The sequence below is a fragment of the Mustelus asterias genome, chromosome 10, assembly GCF_964213995.1.
Source record: "Mustelus asterias chromosome 10, sMusAst1.hap1.1, whole genome shotgun sequence".
NCBI classification, from domain to species: domain Eukaryota; kingdom Metazoa; phylum Chordata; class Chondrichthyes; order Carcharhiniformes; family Triakidae; genus Mustelus; species Mustelus asterias.
The window spans coordinates 124,484,900-124,501,660 of NC_135810.1; the positions used below are offsets into that span (position 1 = coordinate 124,484,900).

Genomic DNA, 16,761 nt, shown 5'->3' on the forward strand with positions numbered 1-16,761 from the left:
TATTTATCGCGAGATGGGAGGGAACGTTTGCGACGTCACCAAAACTGTTGTGACGTCACATCGACTGCAGAAATGTCAGCTTTTAAAAAATAATTTTAAAAGAAAAATAATTTTCTCTCTTCAGCCCCGTGTCTAAAAGCGAAGAAAAACCACCCTCACACTCGAGCAAAAATTAAAAATAAACTCCCCGGTAAGGTCAAAGTTCACACTCTACGGGTACGTCACTGGCTGAGATGGACTGTTTGGACTTTTTTCCATTTAACTACAATATTTTTATTTACTCCCGGCCTGAAATTAATTTCGAATCGAACAGAAACGAATCGTTCCGAGGGATTTATATTTTAAAGTCTTATCTGTCGATCTGCGGCTCACGTGGTGATGCTCTGACCAATAGCATTGCTGCTATTGCAGGAAGGTGGGGAATGGCGCGGGAGGCGGGTCTCCTCCCTGAAATACGCCTCCCAGCGGCTGGCTGAGCAGCCCGGGTTCCGTGGTGTAATGGTTAGCACTCTGGACTCTGAATCCAGCGATCCGAGTTCAAATCTCGGCGGAACCTGCTCTTTTTGAATTGCTCTCTATGCAGCGGATGTGTCTCACCCTCTCTACAATAGACAAACATGCATTTATGTGGCACCTGCCACCACCTCAGCATGAGTTTCACGAACAACCTTGCAGTTAAATGTGGTTCCTCTTTTGCGGCACAGAAGGTGGCCATTCGGGCCATCACCTTCGTACCAGCTGAAAGAGACGTACATAGGAGCAGAAGTAGGCCATTCAGCCCATTAAGTCTGTTCTGCCATGTAATGAGATCATTGCTGATCTGTGCCCTAATTCCATTTACCTTCTTTTGGCCCATATCCCTTCATACCTTTGCTAAACGAAAGGTTATCCATCTCAGACTTAAAGATAGCAACTGTATTTTAAAAAATAAATATAAAATTAAAAAATGCTGGAAATACACAGCAAAATATTTTCAATCTTTTATTGATTTGATTTGATTTGATTTATTATTGTCATGTGTATTAACATACAGTGAAAAGTATTGTTTCTTGCACCCTATACAGACAATGCATACTGTTCATAAAGAAGGAAACGAGAGAGTGCAGAATGTAATGTTCCAGTCATAGAGGTTTAGAGCATTGAAACAGGCCCTTTGGCCCAACTTGTCCATGCCGTCCCTTTTTTAAACCCCTAAGCTAGTTCCAATTGATTTGATTTGATTTTGAGTTGATTTGATTTATTATTGTCACATGTATTAACACACAGTGAAAAGTATTATTTCTTGTGCGCTATACAGACAAAACATACCATTCATCGAGAAGGAAAGGAGAGAATGCAGAATTTAGTGTTACAGTCATAGCTAGGGTGTAGAGAAAGATCAACTTAAGGTAGGTCCATTCAAAAGTCTGAAGGCAGCAGGGAAGAAGCTGTTCTTGAGTCGGTTGGTACGTGATCTCAGACTTTTGTATCTTTTTCCCAACAGAAGAAGGTGGAAGAAAGAATGTGCAGAGTGCGTGGGGTCCTTAATTATGCTGGCTGCTTTTCCGAGGCAGCTGGAAGTGTAGACAGTGTCAATGGATGGGAGGCTGGTTTGCGTGATGGATTGGGCTACATTCACGACCTTTTGTAGTTCTTTGCGGTCTTGGGCAGAGCAGGAGCCATACCAAGCTGTGATACAACCAGAGAGAATGCTTTCTATGGTGCAAATGTAAAAGTTGGTGAGAGTCATAGCTGACATGCCAAATTGCCCGTGTTTGGCCCATATCCCTCTATACCCATCTTACCCATGTAACTGTCTAAATGCTTTTTAAAAGACAAAATTGTGCCCGCCTCTACTACTACCTCTGGCAGCTTGAAAGTGGAGTCACAGGTGGACAGAGTGGTGAAGAAGGCATTCGGCATGCTTGGTTTCATCGGTCAGAACATTGAATACAGGAGTTGGGAATACAGGTGTCCCAACTCCTGTATTCAATGTTCTGACCAATGAAAGCAAGCATGCCGAATGCCTTCTTCACCACTCTGTCCACCTGTGACTCCACTTTCAATGAGCTATGAACATGTACCCCTAGATCTCTTTGTTCTATAACTCTCCCCAACGCCCTACCATTAACTGAGTAAGTCCTGCCCTGGTTCAATCTAAATTAAATTCCATTTGCCATTCGTCAGCCCACTGGCCCAATTGATCAAGATCCCGTTGCAATCCAAGATAACCGTCTTCACTGTCCACTGTGCCGCCAATCTTGGTGTCATCTGCAAACGTACTAACCATGCCTATATGCCTATATTCTCATCCAAATCATTAATATAAATGACAAAAACAGTGGACCCAGCACTAGTCATAGCTCTGGTGTAGAGAAAGATTAACTTAATGCAATATTACATAGATTCTTGCTTGACCAGGGAGTCAAAGGCTATCGGCCGTAGGTGGACAATGGAGTTGAGGCCACAATCAGATCCATCACAATAAAACAGAAAACACTGGAAAACTCAGCAGGTCTGGCAGCATCTGTGGAGAGAGAAACAGAGTTAACGTTTCAGGTCAAGGTGGCCTTCCATCAGAATGGTCATCACAGCCTGCTGTTAACTCTGTTTATCTCCAAGGATGCTGCTAGGCTCTGCTGGATATTTCCAACTGTTTTATTTTTATTTCAGATTTCCAGCAGCCGCGGTATTTTACTTTGATGTGAACACTGCCCAATCCAATCCCACTGTCCAGCTCCTTGCCTGTGGCTACAGGGCTGTCAACCCACCCGGATTGGCCGAGAGTCTACTGGAATCAGCTTCAATCTCCTGGTGGCCAAGTAAAGCATTCTGGGAGATTTTAAAATGATATTTTAAACAATTTCAGTCCCAGATCTCGACATCAGCCACCACCAAGAAGGGGAACAAAACTCCAACTCCCATCATGAGGGATTGCCAGGCAATGAACAGGTGTACAGTCCTGGGTGTCACATTATAGGAAGGATGTGAACACATTGGAGATGGTGTATAAGTGGCTCAAACCAAAATCATGAGGGAGCTGGACAGAGTAGACAGGGAGGAACTGTTCCTGTTCGTAAAGGGATCGAGAACGAGAGGGCACAGATTTAAAGTGATTTGCAAAAGAAGCAAATGCGATGAGAGAAAAAGTTTTCTCACACAGCGAGGGTTTGGATCTGGAATGGACTGTCTGGAAGTGAGGCAGAGGCAGGTTAAATCGGGGCAGTCAAGAGAACATTAGATGATTATTTGAATGGAAACAATGTGCAGAGGTAAAGGCAGGGGAATGGCACTAAGTCATGATGCTCGTCTGGGGAGCCGGTACAGATAAGATGGGCCAAATGGCCTCATTCTGCACAGTAACAATTCTGTGACATCTATCAGGGAGAAAACAGGGAATTACAGAGCGGTTAGACTAACATCAGTAATAGGGAAAATACCAGAGTCTATTGTAAAGAATGTGACAACAGGACATCAGCAGGGTCAGACAAAGTCAACATGGATTTGGGAAAGGGAAATCATGTTTGACAGACTGGCTGGAAATTTTTGAGGATATAACTAGCAGAATAGATAATGTATCTGGATTTTCAGAAAGCTTTTGATAAGGTCTCACATAAAAAGTTAGTGTGCAAAATTAAGGCACACGGGATTGGGGGTAATCTATTGGCACGGATTGAGGTCTGGTTAGCGGACAGGAAACAGAGAGTAGGAATAAATGGGTCTTTTACAGAGTGGCAGGCAGTGACTAGCGGGGGTCCCACAGGGATCATTGCTAGGGCTCCAACTATTCACTATATATATTAATGATTTGGATGAAGAAACCAAAAGTAACATTTCTAAGTTTGCTGATGACACAAAACTTAGTGGGAATGTGAGCTATGAGGAAGGATGTTCAGAGGTTTCAAGGTCATTTAGACAAGTTGAGTGGGTGGCAAACGCACAGCGGATGCAGTAAAACATGGATGAATATGAAGTTATGCATTTCAGACAGGGAAACAGAATGGCAGAGTATTATTTAAATGGTGAGAGATTGGGAAATGTTGATATACAGAGGGATCTGGGTGTCCCAGTGCCCCAGTCACTGAAAGCAAACAGGCAGGTACAGCAAGCGGTTAGGAAGGTAAATGGTATGTTGGACTTCATTGCAAGAGGATTTGAGTTATAGGAGCAAGGATGTCTTACTGCAGCTGTACAGAGCCTTGGTGAGACCACAGCTGGAGTATTGGGCGCAGTTTTGGTCTCCTTATCTAAGAAAGGATATACTTGTTACAGAGGGAGTGCAGCGAAGGTTCACCAGACTGATTCCTGGGATGGCAGGATTGTCGGATGAGGAGGGATTGGGTCGACTGGGCCTGTATTCACTGGAATTTAGAATAATGAGAGAGGAACTCATTGAAATGTATAAAATTCTGACAGGGCTGGGCAGACTGGATGCAGGGATGTTGTTTCTTCTGGCTGGGGGGGGAGGTGGGTCTAGGACAAGGGGTCACAGTCTCAGGATACGGGGTGGGCCATTTAAGATTGAGATGAGGCAAAAATGTCTTCACTCAGAGGGTGGTGAACCTGTGGAATTCTCTACCACAGAAAGCCGTGGAGGGCAAGTGACTGAATATATTTAAGAAGGAACTAGATTTCTAGACTCTAGAGGTGTCGAGGGGAATGGGGAGAGCGCGGGAGGTATGGTGTTGACATAGAAGATCAGCCATGATCATGTAGCAGCAGGTACAAAGGGCCAAATGGCCTACTCCTGCTCCGATATTCTCTGAATAGCTTCATGTTCCAGATTAATTAACTGAATTTAAGCTCCACCAGTTGCCATGGTAGGATTTGAACTCGTGTCCCCTGTGCCTGTTCCAGCAACACTGCCACTGTCTCCCCTAAAGAAGAAAATCATTTATTGTTTGTATTAGATTCTAAATTTACCATTAAACAGTTTCTCCTGCAGACTCTGCAGAAATGTCACCTGCAGAACACACCGCTGGCTTTCCGTGATATTAGTCCTGCGAATGTCTCCTGGAGTGTGTTCAGGGAGAGTTGGAGACCCTGTCTGTGGCTGGGAAGCTGCAGTGTGTTCAGGGAGAGTTGGAGACCCTGTCTGTGGCTGGGAAGCTGCAGTGTGTTCAGGGAGAGTTGGAGACCCTGTCTGTGGCTGGGAAGCTGCAGTGTGTTCAGGGAGAGTTGGAGACCCTGTCTGTGGCTGGGAAGCTGCAGCTCTTCACACAATCTCCACGTATTGTTGAAATGTTTCTGCCTCCGTCACTCTTTCAGTCAGTGAGTTTCAACTCCCACCACCCCCAGGGGAAATGAAATACTCCTCAACTCCTCTCTAATCCTCCACGTTCTCTTATTCTCCCTGGTTATTGGCTTCTCTGCTAACTTCCTTTTTTAAACATTCTTTCATTGACATGGACGTTGCTGACTGGCCAACATTTATTGTAAGAAGTCTCACAACACCAGGTTAAAGTCCAACAGGTTTATTTGGTAGCAAATACCGTAAGCTTTCGGAGCAATGCTCCTTCGTCAGATGGAGTGGTCTCTGTCTGAGAGCGCGGGAGGTATGGTGTTGACATAGAAGATCAGCCATGATCATGTAGCAGCAGGTACAAAGGGCCAAATGGCCTACTCCTGCTCCGATATTCTCTGAATAGCTTCATGTTCCAGAGTGGTTCAGAGACCACTCCATCTGACGAAGGAGCAGCGCTCCGAAAGCTTATGGTATTTGCTACCAAATAAACCTGTTGGACTTTAACCTGGTGTTGTGAGACTTCTTACTGTGCTTACCCCAGTCCAACGCCGGCATCTCCACATCACAACATTTATTGCCCATCCCTAATTGCCATTGTAAAGGTGGTGGTGAGCTGCTTTCTTGCACCGGTGCAGTTTGTGTTTTGTAGGTACATCCACAGTGCTGTTAGGGAGGACAAGTCATCTGTAATGGATGTATTCGTACATTTAGTTAATGAGAAAGGAAGTCAGTGCATGTGGACCACACAATGACTGACATGGACTGACCATAGCTGGCATTGCCCTCCCTCGTTGCTGCCACTCAATAGCAACTGATTTTTAGCAATGAGGTGTGATGCACAGGCATTTAAATCTATATGTGGTCAGTGAACATGACAGGGAACAACCCGAACATCCCACAGTCAGCTTATCTGACCTCATTTCTCTGCCATCGCCTATTTTCACCTCCATTCATCTGCCAACTTCACCCCGTCTCAACTGATCTGCTGCTGAAGCCCCCATCCAGGCCATCATCACCTCTGAACATGACTGTTCCAGTTCCTGGCTGGTCTCACATCCTACCATCTGTAAATGTCAGGTCATCTAAAACTCTGTCCCAACGTACACTGTTCCCCTATCACCCTGTTTACTGGCTCCTGGTGAAGTGACGCTGTGATGTTAAAATTCTCATCCTTATTCTCAAATCCACCCATGGCCTCACTCCCTCCCTATCTGTGTAATCCCCTCCAATCCCACAACCCTCCCAGATCTCGGCACTCCTCTAATTCCAGCCTCTTGAGCATCCCTGATTTTGATTGGTCCGCCATTGGTGGCCGTGCCGGCCTGGGCAATGATCTCTGGAATCTCTTCCCCAATTCTCTACGTCTCTCTCTGTCTCTCTTTCCTCCTTTAAGATTTATTTATTTATTAATCCATGTACATAATTCATGTAAGTCGGCTTACATGAAGCCACTGTGAAAATACTCCAGTTGCCACACTCCGGCGCCTGTTCTGGTACACTGAGGGAGAATTTAGCATGGCCAATGCACCCAACCAGCACGTCTTTCAGACTATGGGAGGAATTAAAATTAAAGTAAAGTTTATTTATTAGTCACAAGTGAGGCGTACATTAACACTGCAATGAAGTTACTGTGAAATTCCCCTACTCGTCACAGTCCGGCGCCTGTTCGGGTCAATGCACCCTAACCAGCACGTCTTTCACAATGCGGGAGGAAACCGGAGCACCCGGAGGAAACCCACGCAGACACGGGGAGAATGTGCAGACTCCGCACAGACAGTGACCCAAGCCGGAAATCGAACCCGGGTCTCTGTGACCCAAGATAATCTGACCTCATTTCTCCTTACGTGGCTCGGTGTTGTACTTTGTTTTCTGATGTTCCTGTGAAACCCCTCAGGATGTTTCATTATCTCAAAGGTGCTATATGAATAGAAGTTGTTGTTGTTGTTGTTGTTGTTAACCAGCTGGCTCCTGGTCACATGCGCACTTGGATGGTGAAGATTTGAACTGGATTGTGTCGAGTCTCACTTCACGCCAAGGTGCGGTCACCCATCCCACCAGGTCATTCCCATCATCCTGGGCTCTGCCACTAATTCCGGTGGACCCCCCATGCCAACATTATAGTTGAGAAAACCTACCAACACCTCTACTTTCTCAGAAGACTAAGGAAATTTGGCATGTCAGCTACGACTCTCACCAACTTTTACAGATGCACCATAGAAAGCATTCTTTCTGCTTGGATCACAGCTTGGTCTGGCTCCTGGTATGGTAATAGCGTGGCACACTCCTGGCACTCCAGGCTTAATTAGGATCAAAAGGCAGTTATTGATAAAGAGAAACTATGTCCAGGAGTTTGCAGCCCCAGACTGCAAACTGGAGTAACCTCCCTGGCTGCTCCAGCCCATACATACTTACTGCATGGCTGCCCAAGGGAGGACTCCACACTCTGGAGTAATCACTCACTCTCAGTTCCCATTGGTCCTTCAAGCCAGGTGACCATCTTCTGCTGTACTGAGACAGACCCCACAATAACTACAGTACACTCGGCTGCCACTGCATCGGTGGTGAAGGGAGTGGACGTTTGTAGATGTGGTGCCAATCGACTGGGCTGCTTTGTCCTGGATGGTGTCGAGCTTCTTGAGTGTTGTTGGAGCCGCACCCATCCAGGCAAGTGGGGAGCATTCCATCACACTCCTGACTTGTGCCTTGTAGATGGTGGACAGGCTTTGGGGAGTCAGGAGGTGAGTTACTCACCATAGGATTCCTAAACTCTGACCTGCTCTTGTAGCCGCTGTATTTACATGGCTAGTCCAGTTCAGTTTCTGGGTCAATGATGTGATGACAGTGTGCTATTGATATATTTTATGTTTAACGGGAATGTTTTAAAGTTCAGTTTTTTTCTACAGGCAGTCGGTGTGTATGGAGGAAATACAGCTTAGATGCTGGGAGAGCAGGATAATTATTCATTAGTGTAGTGTTTACTTAGGAGAGAGCTAATGGACTTTTGTTGATCGATGGAAATTTTTCCTGGAGCTTTTGATTATGTTGATTAACAGAGTCATGTGATAATGTGGTTAATGGGAGGAGCTAGGTATGTCGCAGCGAGAAACAGTTTTCAGTTCTGGCTGGGGTTTGTTAAAAGATGGAGGTCTCCAAGCTGCTCTCTCCATAAAATCTCTCGAAAAGCTTCAAGACTAAATACACTCCTTAAAGCAAGTATATTTATCATTGCTAACTGTATTTAAAGTGGAATTTTAAATCTGTAAGAGGATGTTGCTTTTTTAAAGTTTAAAGTTTATTTATTAGTGATACAAGTAGGCTTACATTAACACTGCAATGAAGTTACTGTGATCTGAAACAGCGACAAATTAGAAATTAATTATGTTTCCTTTCACTTTAAAAATATTGTTTAACTGTTAATGCTGCTTCATTTGTTTGAGGTCTATTTAAACTGTGTTGTGAATAAAGTTTGTTTTGATAAAAGATCCCTAATTTGTCAGCGGAATCACTCCTGAGGCAAAGCATCCTTTCCTCACATCTATTCCAAAATAGAAAAATTAGAACATAGAACATAGAACATAGAACAGTACAGCACAGAACAGGCCCTTCGGCCCACGATGTTGTGCCGAGCTTTATCTGAAACCAAGATCAAGCTATCCCACTCCCTATCATCCTGGTGTGCTCCATGTGCCTATCCAATAACCGCTTAAATGTTTCTAAAGTGTCTGACTCCACTATCACTGCAGGCAGTCCATTCCACACCCCAACCACTCTCTGCGTAAAGAACCTACCTCTGATATCCGTCCTGTATCTCCCACCACGAACCCTATAGTTATGCCCCCTTGTAATAGCTCCATCCACCCGAGGAAATAGTCTTTGAACGTTCACTCTATCTATCCCCTTCATCATTTTATACATTATATACATTATATATTCAATATATACATTATATATTGTTGGGGTTTAGTCTGGCTTCATAATATACCTTGGGGTGTGGGCCCAGGACTCTAACAATGGCAACCACCAGGAAGTTGAGAGTGGGGATGCAGCGATGCTAATGCCATTGAATGTCAAGGGGAGATGGTTATGTTCTCTCTGATTGGTGATGGTCATTGCCTGGACCTTGTGTGGTGTGAATGTTACTGCCACTTGTCAGCCCAAGCCTGGATCTTGTCCAGATCTTGCTGCATTTGAACATGGGCTGCTTCAGTATCTGAGGAGTCACGAATGGTGCTGAACATTGTGCAATCATCGGCGAACATGCCCACTTCTGACCTTATGACGGAGGGAAGGTCATTGATGAAGCGGCTGGTGATTGTTGGGCCTCGGACACTCCCCTGAGGGACTCCTGCAGAGATGTCCTGGAGCTGAGATGACTGACCCTCCACAACCACAACCATCTTCCTATGTACCAGGTATGACTCCAACCAGCAGAGTTTTTGCCCCCTGAAACCCATTGATTCCAGTTTTGCTCGGGCTCCTTGATGCCACACTGCAGCCTTGATGTCAAGGGCTGTCACTCTCACCTCACCTCTGAAATTCAGCTCTTTGCTTCCAAAGAAATATAACTATTTACACTATGGGACCGATCATGAACCCCTCTCTCCATCTGTGGGATCAGCAATGGGGCTCAAGATCCAGCAATGCCAACCTGGCTGTGCCAACCTGATGTGGAGATGCCAGTATTGGACTGGGGTAAACACAGTAAGGAGTCTAACAACACCAGGTTAAAGTCCAACAGGTTTATTTGGTAGCAAAAGCCACACAAGCTTTCGGAGCCTTAAGCCCCTGCTTCAGGTGAGGTCTGCCAGTGATGACATAGTTGGACCTGAAGGTGTCACCCTCAGGTGTAACAATGCAATGTGTAGGTCTTGCTTGGTCTGTCCACATTTAGAATTGGGGATTTCATTGCGTGAATGAGACATTCATTCAGCAAGGCCGTTAGATCGGGGGTAACGAGGAGAAGAAGTAGTGTGATTGATGTTCCACATCTCACGCAGGAACATAAATTGCAGACCATTATCCGTAATGATCTCTCTAGGCACAGAAAATAAACATGAATGGAACTTAGAGTATGCCTGATTGTGCTTGATGTATTGTACGAAGAGCAGATAATGGTGTGCTTGGTAAATATGATGATGATGATGATGACGGAGTCAGTGTCCTGAACATGAAGGGGGTTGGATGTGACTATGGACCAAGGATGGCTCGGAATTTCATTTGGAATCAATGATGTTTTGTACTTTGTACTTGGCTCCCTCGCTTTCTCACATCCTGGTCACTCACCTTACCTGACAGAACTCATCTGGTTTTGTTTCTCATAACGCACTATCCCACGCGCCACTAGAGATCTGCCTTTTTTTTATTCGTTCATGGGACATGGGCGTCGCTGGCTGGTCAGCATTTATTGCCCATCCCTAGCTGCCCTTGAGAAGGTGGTGGTGAGCTGCCTTCTTGAATCGCTGCAGTCCACGTGCTGTGGGTTGACCCACAATGCCGTTAGGGAGGGAATTCCAGGATTTTGACCCAGCGACTGTGAAGGAACGGCGATATATTTCCAAATCAGGAAGGAGAACTTCCAGGTGGTGGTGTTCCCAGGTATCTGCTGTCCTTGTCCTTCTAGATGGAAGTGGCTGCGGGTTTGGAAGGTGCTGTCTAAGGATCTTTGGTGAGTTTTTGACAGTCCATCTTGTAGATGGTACACACTGCTGCTACTGAGCAGTCTGCTGACCATCTTTATCTCGACAATGTGTCTTCAAAGGTTTCCTGCTGCAATTTCAACACTCTCCAATGCTGCAAACACATTGTGGTCTGACAACAACATTCAGGATTGTCTCATTCAATGTGGCTTGATCTACGGCTGTCCACCAAGTCATAGCTGTACGTAACCTTGCTGTCAGGCTGTTTGACACCGCTGAACAATGTTGTAATGATATAAAGGCATCAATCACTCATAAGGGATTGTGTAGACACACTGTGGGTTCAGTTATTGAGATAGACACATGATTTTGATTTGATTTGATTTATTATTGTCACATGTATTAGCATACAATGAAAAATATTATTTCTTGCACGCTATACAGATAAAGCATACCGTTCATAGAGAAGGAAAGGAGAGATTGCAGAATGTAGCGTTACAGTCATAGCTAGGGTGTAGAGAAAGATCAACTTAATGCAAGGTAAGTCCATTCAAAAGTCTGACAGCAGCAGGGAAGAAGCTGTTCTTGAGTCGGTCGGCACGTGACCTCAGACTTTTGTGTCTTTTTCCTGAAGGAAGAAGGTGGAAGAGAGAATGTCCGGGGTGCGTGGGGTCCTTAATTATACTGGCTGCTTTGCCGAGGCAGCGGGAGGTGTAGACAGAGTGCCCGAGGTCACAGGTGGATGGAGAGGTGTGCAGGTTCAAATCTACGCATTTAATGCGAGGGTTCTGTATAGCGGTGCAGTTTAGCGCATGCACAGGATCAAACCAGCAGCAGGGCAGATGTTAAGCCGTGAAATTTAATCCAGTTATCATAAATCCAGGTACATTGGAGACGGGTATAACGTCTAAAACCAAAATGGAGCTGGGAACTTCCAGCCGGCAGATAGAAATTCAGAGAGTGAAGGAGGTCCAGCAGCTGACTCGGCTGGGATCTAGAACAAAGAAAATTACAGCACAGGAACAGGCCCTTCGGCCCTCCAAGCCTGCACCGACCATGCTGCCCGACTTAACTAAAACCCCCTACGCTTCCGGGGACCATATCCCTCTATTCCCATCCTATTCATGTATTTGTCAAGACGCCCCTTAAAACCCACTGTCGTATCCGCTTCCACTACCTCCCCCGGCAGCGAGTTCCAGGCACCCACCCTCTGTTAGTTATCAGATTGTCACAGGCCTCTCTGCTGCATCGTACCCTTGCAATGGCCTCTGTATGTGGCTCAGTGACATCCCAGCTCTCCTCACTGTCCTCATCATCAGAGGAAACACCTTTGTCCTCTGTGTCCCTCTGAGTCAACACATCCCCTCGTTATAGCGTGAGGATGTTCAGGACATGGAGATAATGATGATCCGGGCACTTTCTGTGCTGAGTAATGGAGAGGCCCACCTAAGCGGTCCGAGCATCGGAACCTCATCCTTAGGAGGCCTGTTGTCCGCTCAGTGGCAGCCCTTATGAAGACATGTGCAGCAATGTAACTCTCCTCGACTGTGCCTACAGATAGTGAACTGCCATCATCAGCCAGACACGTGTGGGTATCTCGTTTCCCCAAAGAGACAACTCAATAATCACCCAGATCCTTCAAAACCCTGTATCACCTGGGTGTGAGCCGGGTGGCACGGTGGCACAGTGGTTAGCACTGCTGCCTCACAGCGCCAGGGACCCGGGTTCGATTCCGGCTTGGGACTCTGTCTGTGCAGAGTCTGTGCGTTCTCCCCGTGTCTGCGTGGGTTTCCTCCGGGTGCTCCGGTTTCCTCCCACAGTCTGAAAGACGTGCTGGTTAGAGAGTGTGGCGACTAGGGGAATTTCACAGTAACTTCATTGCAGTGTTAATGTAAGCCTTACTTGTGACTAATAAATAAACTTTAGAGTGTAGGCATTGTGAGAGATGAAAGATGAGTCATAACCACAGAAACCAGGGGAAAGGCTGCTAATGGCTGTCCACAGAGAGAATAAAGGGTGTGAATAGCCAAACGGCAGAGAAGCTAAAATCAGAGGGTAAACTGTGACAGGTGAAGATGTGGGGGAGGGGGGGAGAGAGGTATAATTGAGAAAAAGGGGCAAAGGGTAAGGAAAGGAAGGATGAAATAGGGGAAAAGGGGGAGGGGGGCAATGACTCATCTTTCAATCCCTCACCCAACAGTATAAATGCCTTCCACTTTCTTTTAGCTTTGACAAAGGGTCACCTGGACTCGAAACGTCAGCTCTTTTCTCTCCTTACAGATGCTGCCAGACCTGCTGAGATTTTCCAGCATTTTCCAAGGGCGGCACGGTAGCACAGTGGTTAGCACTGCTGCTTCACAGCTCCAGGGACCTGGGTTCAATTCCTGGCTTGGGTCACTGTCTGTGTGGAGTTTGCACAAAGATGTGCGGGTTAGGTTGATTGGCCAGGTTAAAAATTGTCCCTTAGAGTCCTGGGATGTGTAAATTAGAGGGATTAGCGGGTAAAATATGTGGGGGTAGGGCCTGGGTGGGATTGTGGTCGGTGCAGACTCGATGGGCCGAATGGCCTCCTTCTGCACTGTAGGGTTTCTATGTTTCTATGTTTCTATTCTCCTCGTGTCTGCGTGGGTTTCCTCCGGGTGCTCCGGTTTCCTCCCACAGTCCAAAGATGTGTGGGTTAGGTTGATTGGCCATGCTAAAAATTGCCCCTTAGTGTCCTGAGATGTGTAGGTTAGAGGGATTAGCGGGTAAATATGTAGGGATATGGGGGGTAGGGCCTGGGTGGGATTGTGGTCGGTGCAGACTCGATGGGCTGAATGGCCTCTTTCTGCACTGTAGGGTTTCTATGATTCTATGATTTTGGTTTCAGATTCCAGCATCGGCAGTAATTTGCTCTTTTCTTCAGAAATACTATCTCTGTGAATGAATGGTCAGTCTGCACATTGTCCCGAACAAAATCCTTCACTGAGGACAGGGAGTGGGCAGAAGATCCACCCCCACCCTCACACTCTCCCATCCCCCACTCCCCGCACCCAAACCCCGAACCACATCTTCCAGTCACGACGCTTTGAACGATGGAGCAGACTTGATGCCTCGAATGGCTTCATTCTGCTCCAATGTTTTGTGGCCTTGTGGTCTTAGTCCTGTAGTTTCCCCCACATAAACCCCTAATATCCCCCATCAGACCACCCAAACCTTCACCCACCTCCGTCACCTTTCCTACATCCCGTGGGCCCACCACCTCATCTCGTTCTCCTCCACACCCCAAATTCATGCGCCAGCTTTGAGCCAGAACGCCCAGCTGTGACTGTCCCTCGCCCTGCGTGAACCTGTGGATCACAGGAGCAGGTAGAGTGGAACTAAACAATCTCAGAGCGAGACAAAGGTTTCTCTGTTCCAAAACAACCACAATCTCCCGAGGCAGTGACAATTCAGAACCTGTCTTTCAACATTCTCATCTTTGCTGGTTCCAATTTACTGAAAACACCAATTCATTGAGGGAGTGCCGCACTGTCAGAGGGTCAGTGCTGAGGGAGTGCCACACTGTCAGAGGGTCAGTACTGAGGGAGTGCCGCACTGTCAGAGGGTCAGTACTGAGGGAGTGCCACACTGTCAGAGGGTCAGTACTGAGGGAGTGCCACACTGTCAGAGGGTCAGTACTGAGGGAGTGCCACACTGTCAGAGGGTCAGTACTGAGGGAGTGCCGCACTGTCAGAAGGTCAGTACTGAGGGAGTGCCGCACTGTCAGAGGGTCAGTACTGAGGGAGTGCCACACTGTCAGAGGGTCAGTACTGAGGGAGTGCCGCACTGTCAGAAGGTCAGTACTGAGGGAGTGCCGCACTGTCAGAGGGTCAGTACTGAGGGAGTGCCGCACTGTCAGAGTGTCAGTACTGAGGGAGTGCCGCACTGTCAGAGGGTCAGTACTGAGGGAGTGCCGCACTGTCAGAGGGTCAGTACTGAGGGAGTGCTGCACTGTCAGAGGGTCAGTACTGAGGGAGTGCCGCACTGTCAGAGGATCAGTACTGAGGGAGTGCCGCACTGTCAGAGGGTCAGTGCTGAGGGAGTGCCGCACTGTCAGAGGGTCAGTACTGAGGGAGTGCCGCACTGTCAGAGGGTCAGTACTGAGGGAGTACCGCACTGTCAGAAGGTCAGTACTGAGGGAGTGCCGCACTGTCAGAGGGTCAGTACTGAGGGAGTGCCGCACTGTCAGAGTGTCAGTACTGAGGGAGTGCCGCACTGTCAGGGGGTCAGTACTGAGGGAGTGCCGCACTGTCAGAGGGTCAGTACTGAGAGAGTGCCGCACTGTCAGAGGGTCAGTACTGAGGGAGTGCTGCACTGTCAGAGGGTCAGTACTGAGGGAGTGCCGCACTGTCAGAGGGTCAGTACTGAGGGAGTGCTGCACTGTCAGAGGGTCAGTACTGAGGGAGTGCCGCACTGTCAGAGGGTCAGTACTGAGGGAGTGCCGCACTGTCAGAGGGTCAGTACTGAGGGAGTGCCGCACTGTCAGAGGGTCAGTACTGAGGGAGTGCCGCACTGTCAGAGGGTCAGTACTGAGGGAGTGCCGCACTGTCAGAGTGCTAGCAAGCACTCAGTTGTATCAATCACAACAAAGTTTCAGGTTTGTGGGTCAACCCACAGCATGTGGACTGCGGTGATTCAAGGCGGCAACTCACCACCACCTTCTCAAGGGCAACTAGGGATGGGCAATAAATGCTGGCCAACCAGCGACGCCCATGTCCCACGAATGAATGAAAAAAATCTGTGAAGATACAATTAGGGTGAAGGTGTCGTGTGATATAGTACATCTTTTCTTTGTTGAAAGTCTATCTGCCGACTCCTGTGACTCTGCTCAGTAGCTTCTCTCCACATTTTCAAACAAAAAATAAAAGTGAGGATCTATCAAACCGGGTTCCACCCTTGGGTCTGACTTGTCCAGTAGCAACATCAGCTGGGATTGAATCACCAGCTGGGATTGGGACACATCTCGGAGTCCCACCTCTGTTAAATCCAGCATTGAAATAAAAATAGAAACTTCTGGATAAACCCAGCAGGACTGGCAGCATCTGCGGAGAGAGAAACAGAGTGAATGTTTCGAGTCCGTAAAACTCTTCTGTCGAGCAGGTTCTTGAGGCAGGTAGGGTTTGGGTTTGCGATTCTTGGAATTAGGAGCAGGAGTAGGGACTCGGACTTGCAGCCTGTTCCACCATTCAGTATGATTATGTCTGATCTGATTGCGCCCAATTCCACACTCAGCCTACCCTCGATAAGATTCAAAACTTGGAGGTCACGTACCAATCAACTCAAGAACAGCTTCTTCCCTGCTGCCATCAGACTTTTGTAAGGACCTACCTCGCATTAAGTTGATCTTTCTTGACACCCTAGCTATGACTGTAACACTACATTCTGCACTCTCTCCTTTCCTTCTCTATGAAGGGTATGCTTTGTCTGTATAGTGTACAGAAACAATACTTTTCATTGTATCCTGATACACGTGACAATAATAAACCAAATCAAATCAAATCAAACCTTTATATTGAAACTGTGCCCCCTAGTTGTAGATTCCCCCATGAGGGGGAAACATCCTCTCGGCATCCACCCTGTGAAGCCCCCTCAGAATCTTATGTTTCAATAAGATCCCCTCTCATTCTTCTAAACTCCAATGAGTCTGGGCCCAACCTGCTCAACCTTTCCCCATAAGACAACCCCCTTCACCCCAGGAATCAGTTTCAAACAGCAGGGAGAGCGAGTAACCAGAGGCGGTGGGGGAGAGGTAGGGGGGTGGGAAACAGATTGAAAAGAATTGAGAAAAGAACCAGAGGGGGAGATGAGGAAAATGTTTTTTTACACAGTGAGTTGTTGTGATCTGGAAGGCGCTGAAGCAGATTCAATAATAACTTAGAA

General features: G+C 47.1%; 1 protein-coding gene and 1 non-coding gene across 2 annotated transcripts in view; one reads left to right on the forward strand and one right to left on the reverse strand.

Annotated features, from left to right (window-relative positions):
* Positions 1-16,761, reverse strand: part of LOC144499965 (interleukin-1 receptor type 2-like) — a 1,647,203-nt gene that overhangs the window by 405,991 nt on the left and 1,224,451 nt on the right. The window lies entirely within an intron of this gene.
* On the forward strand, positions 485-556 carry trnaq-cug (transfer RNA glutamine (anticodon CUG)). The gene has a single exon. It is a non-coding gene; the product is annotated as a tRNA-Gln (tRNA).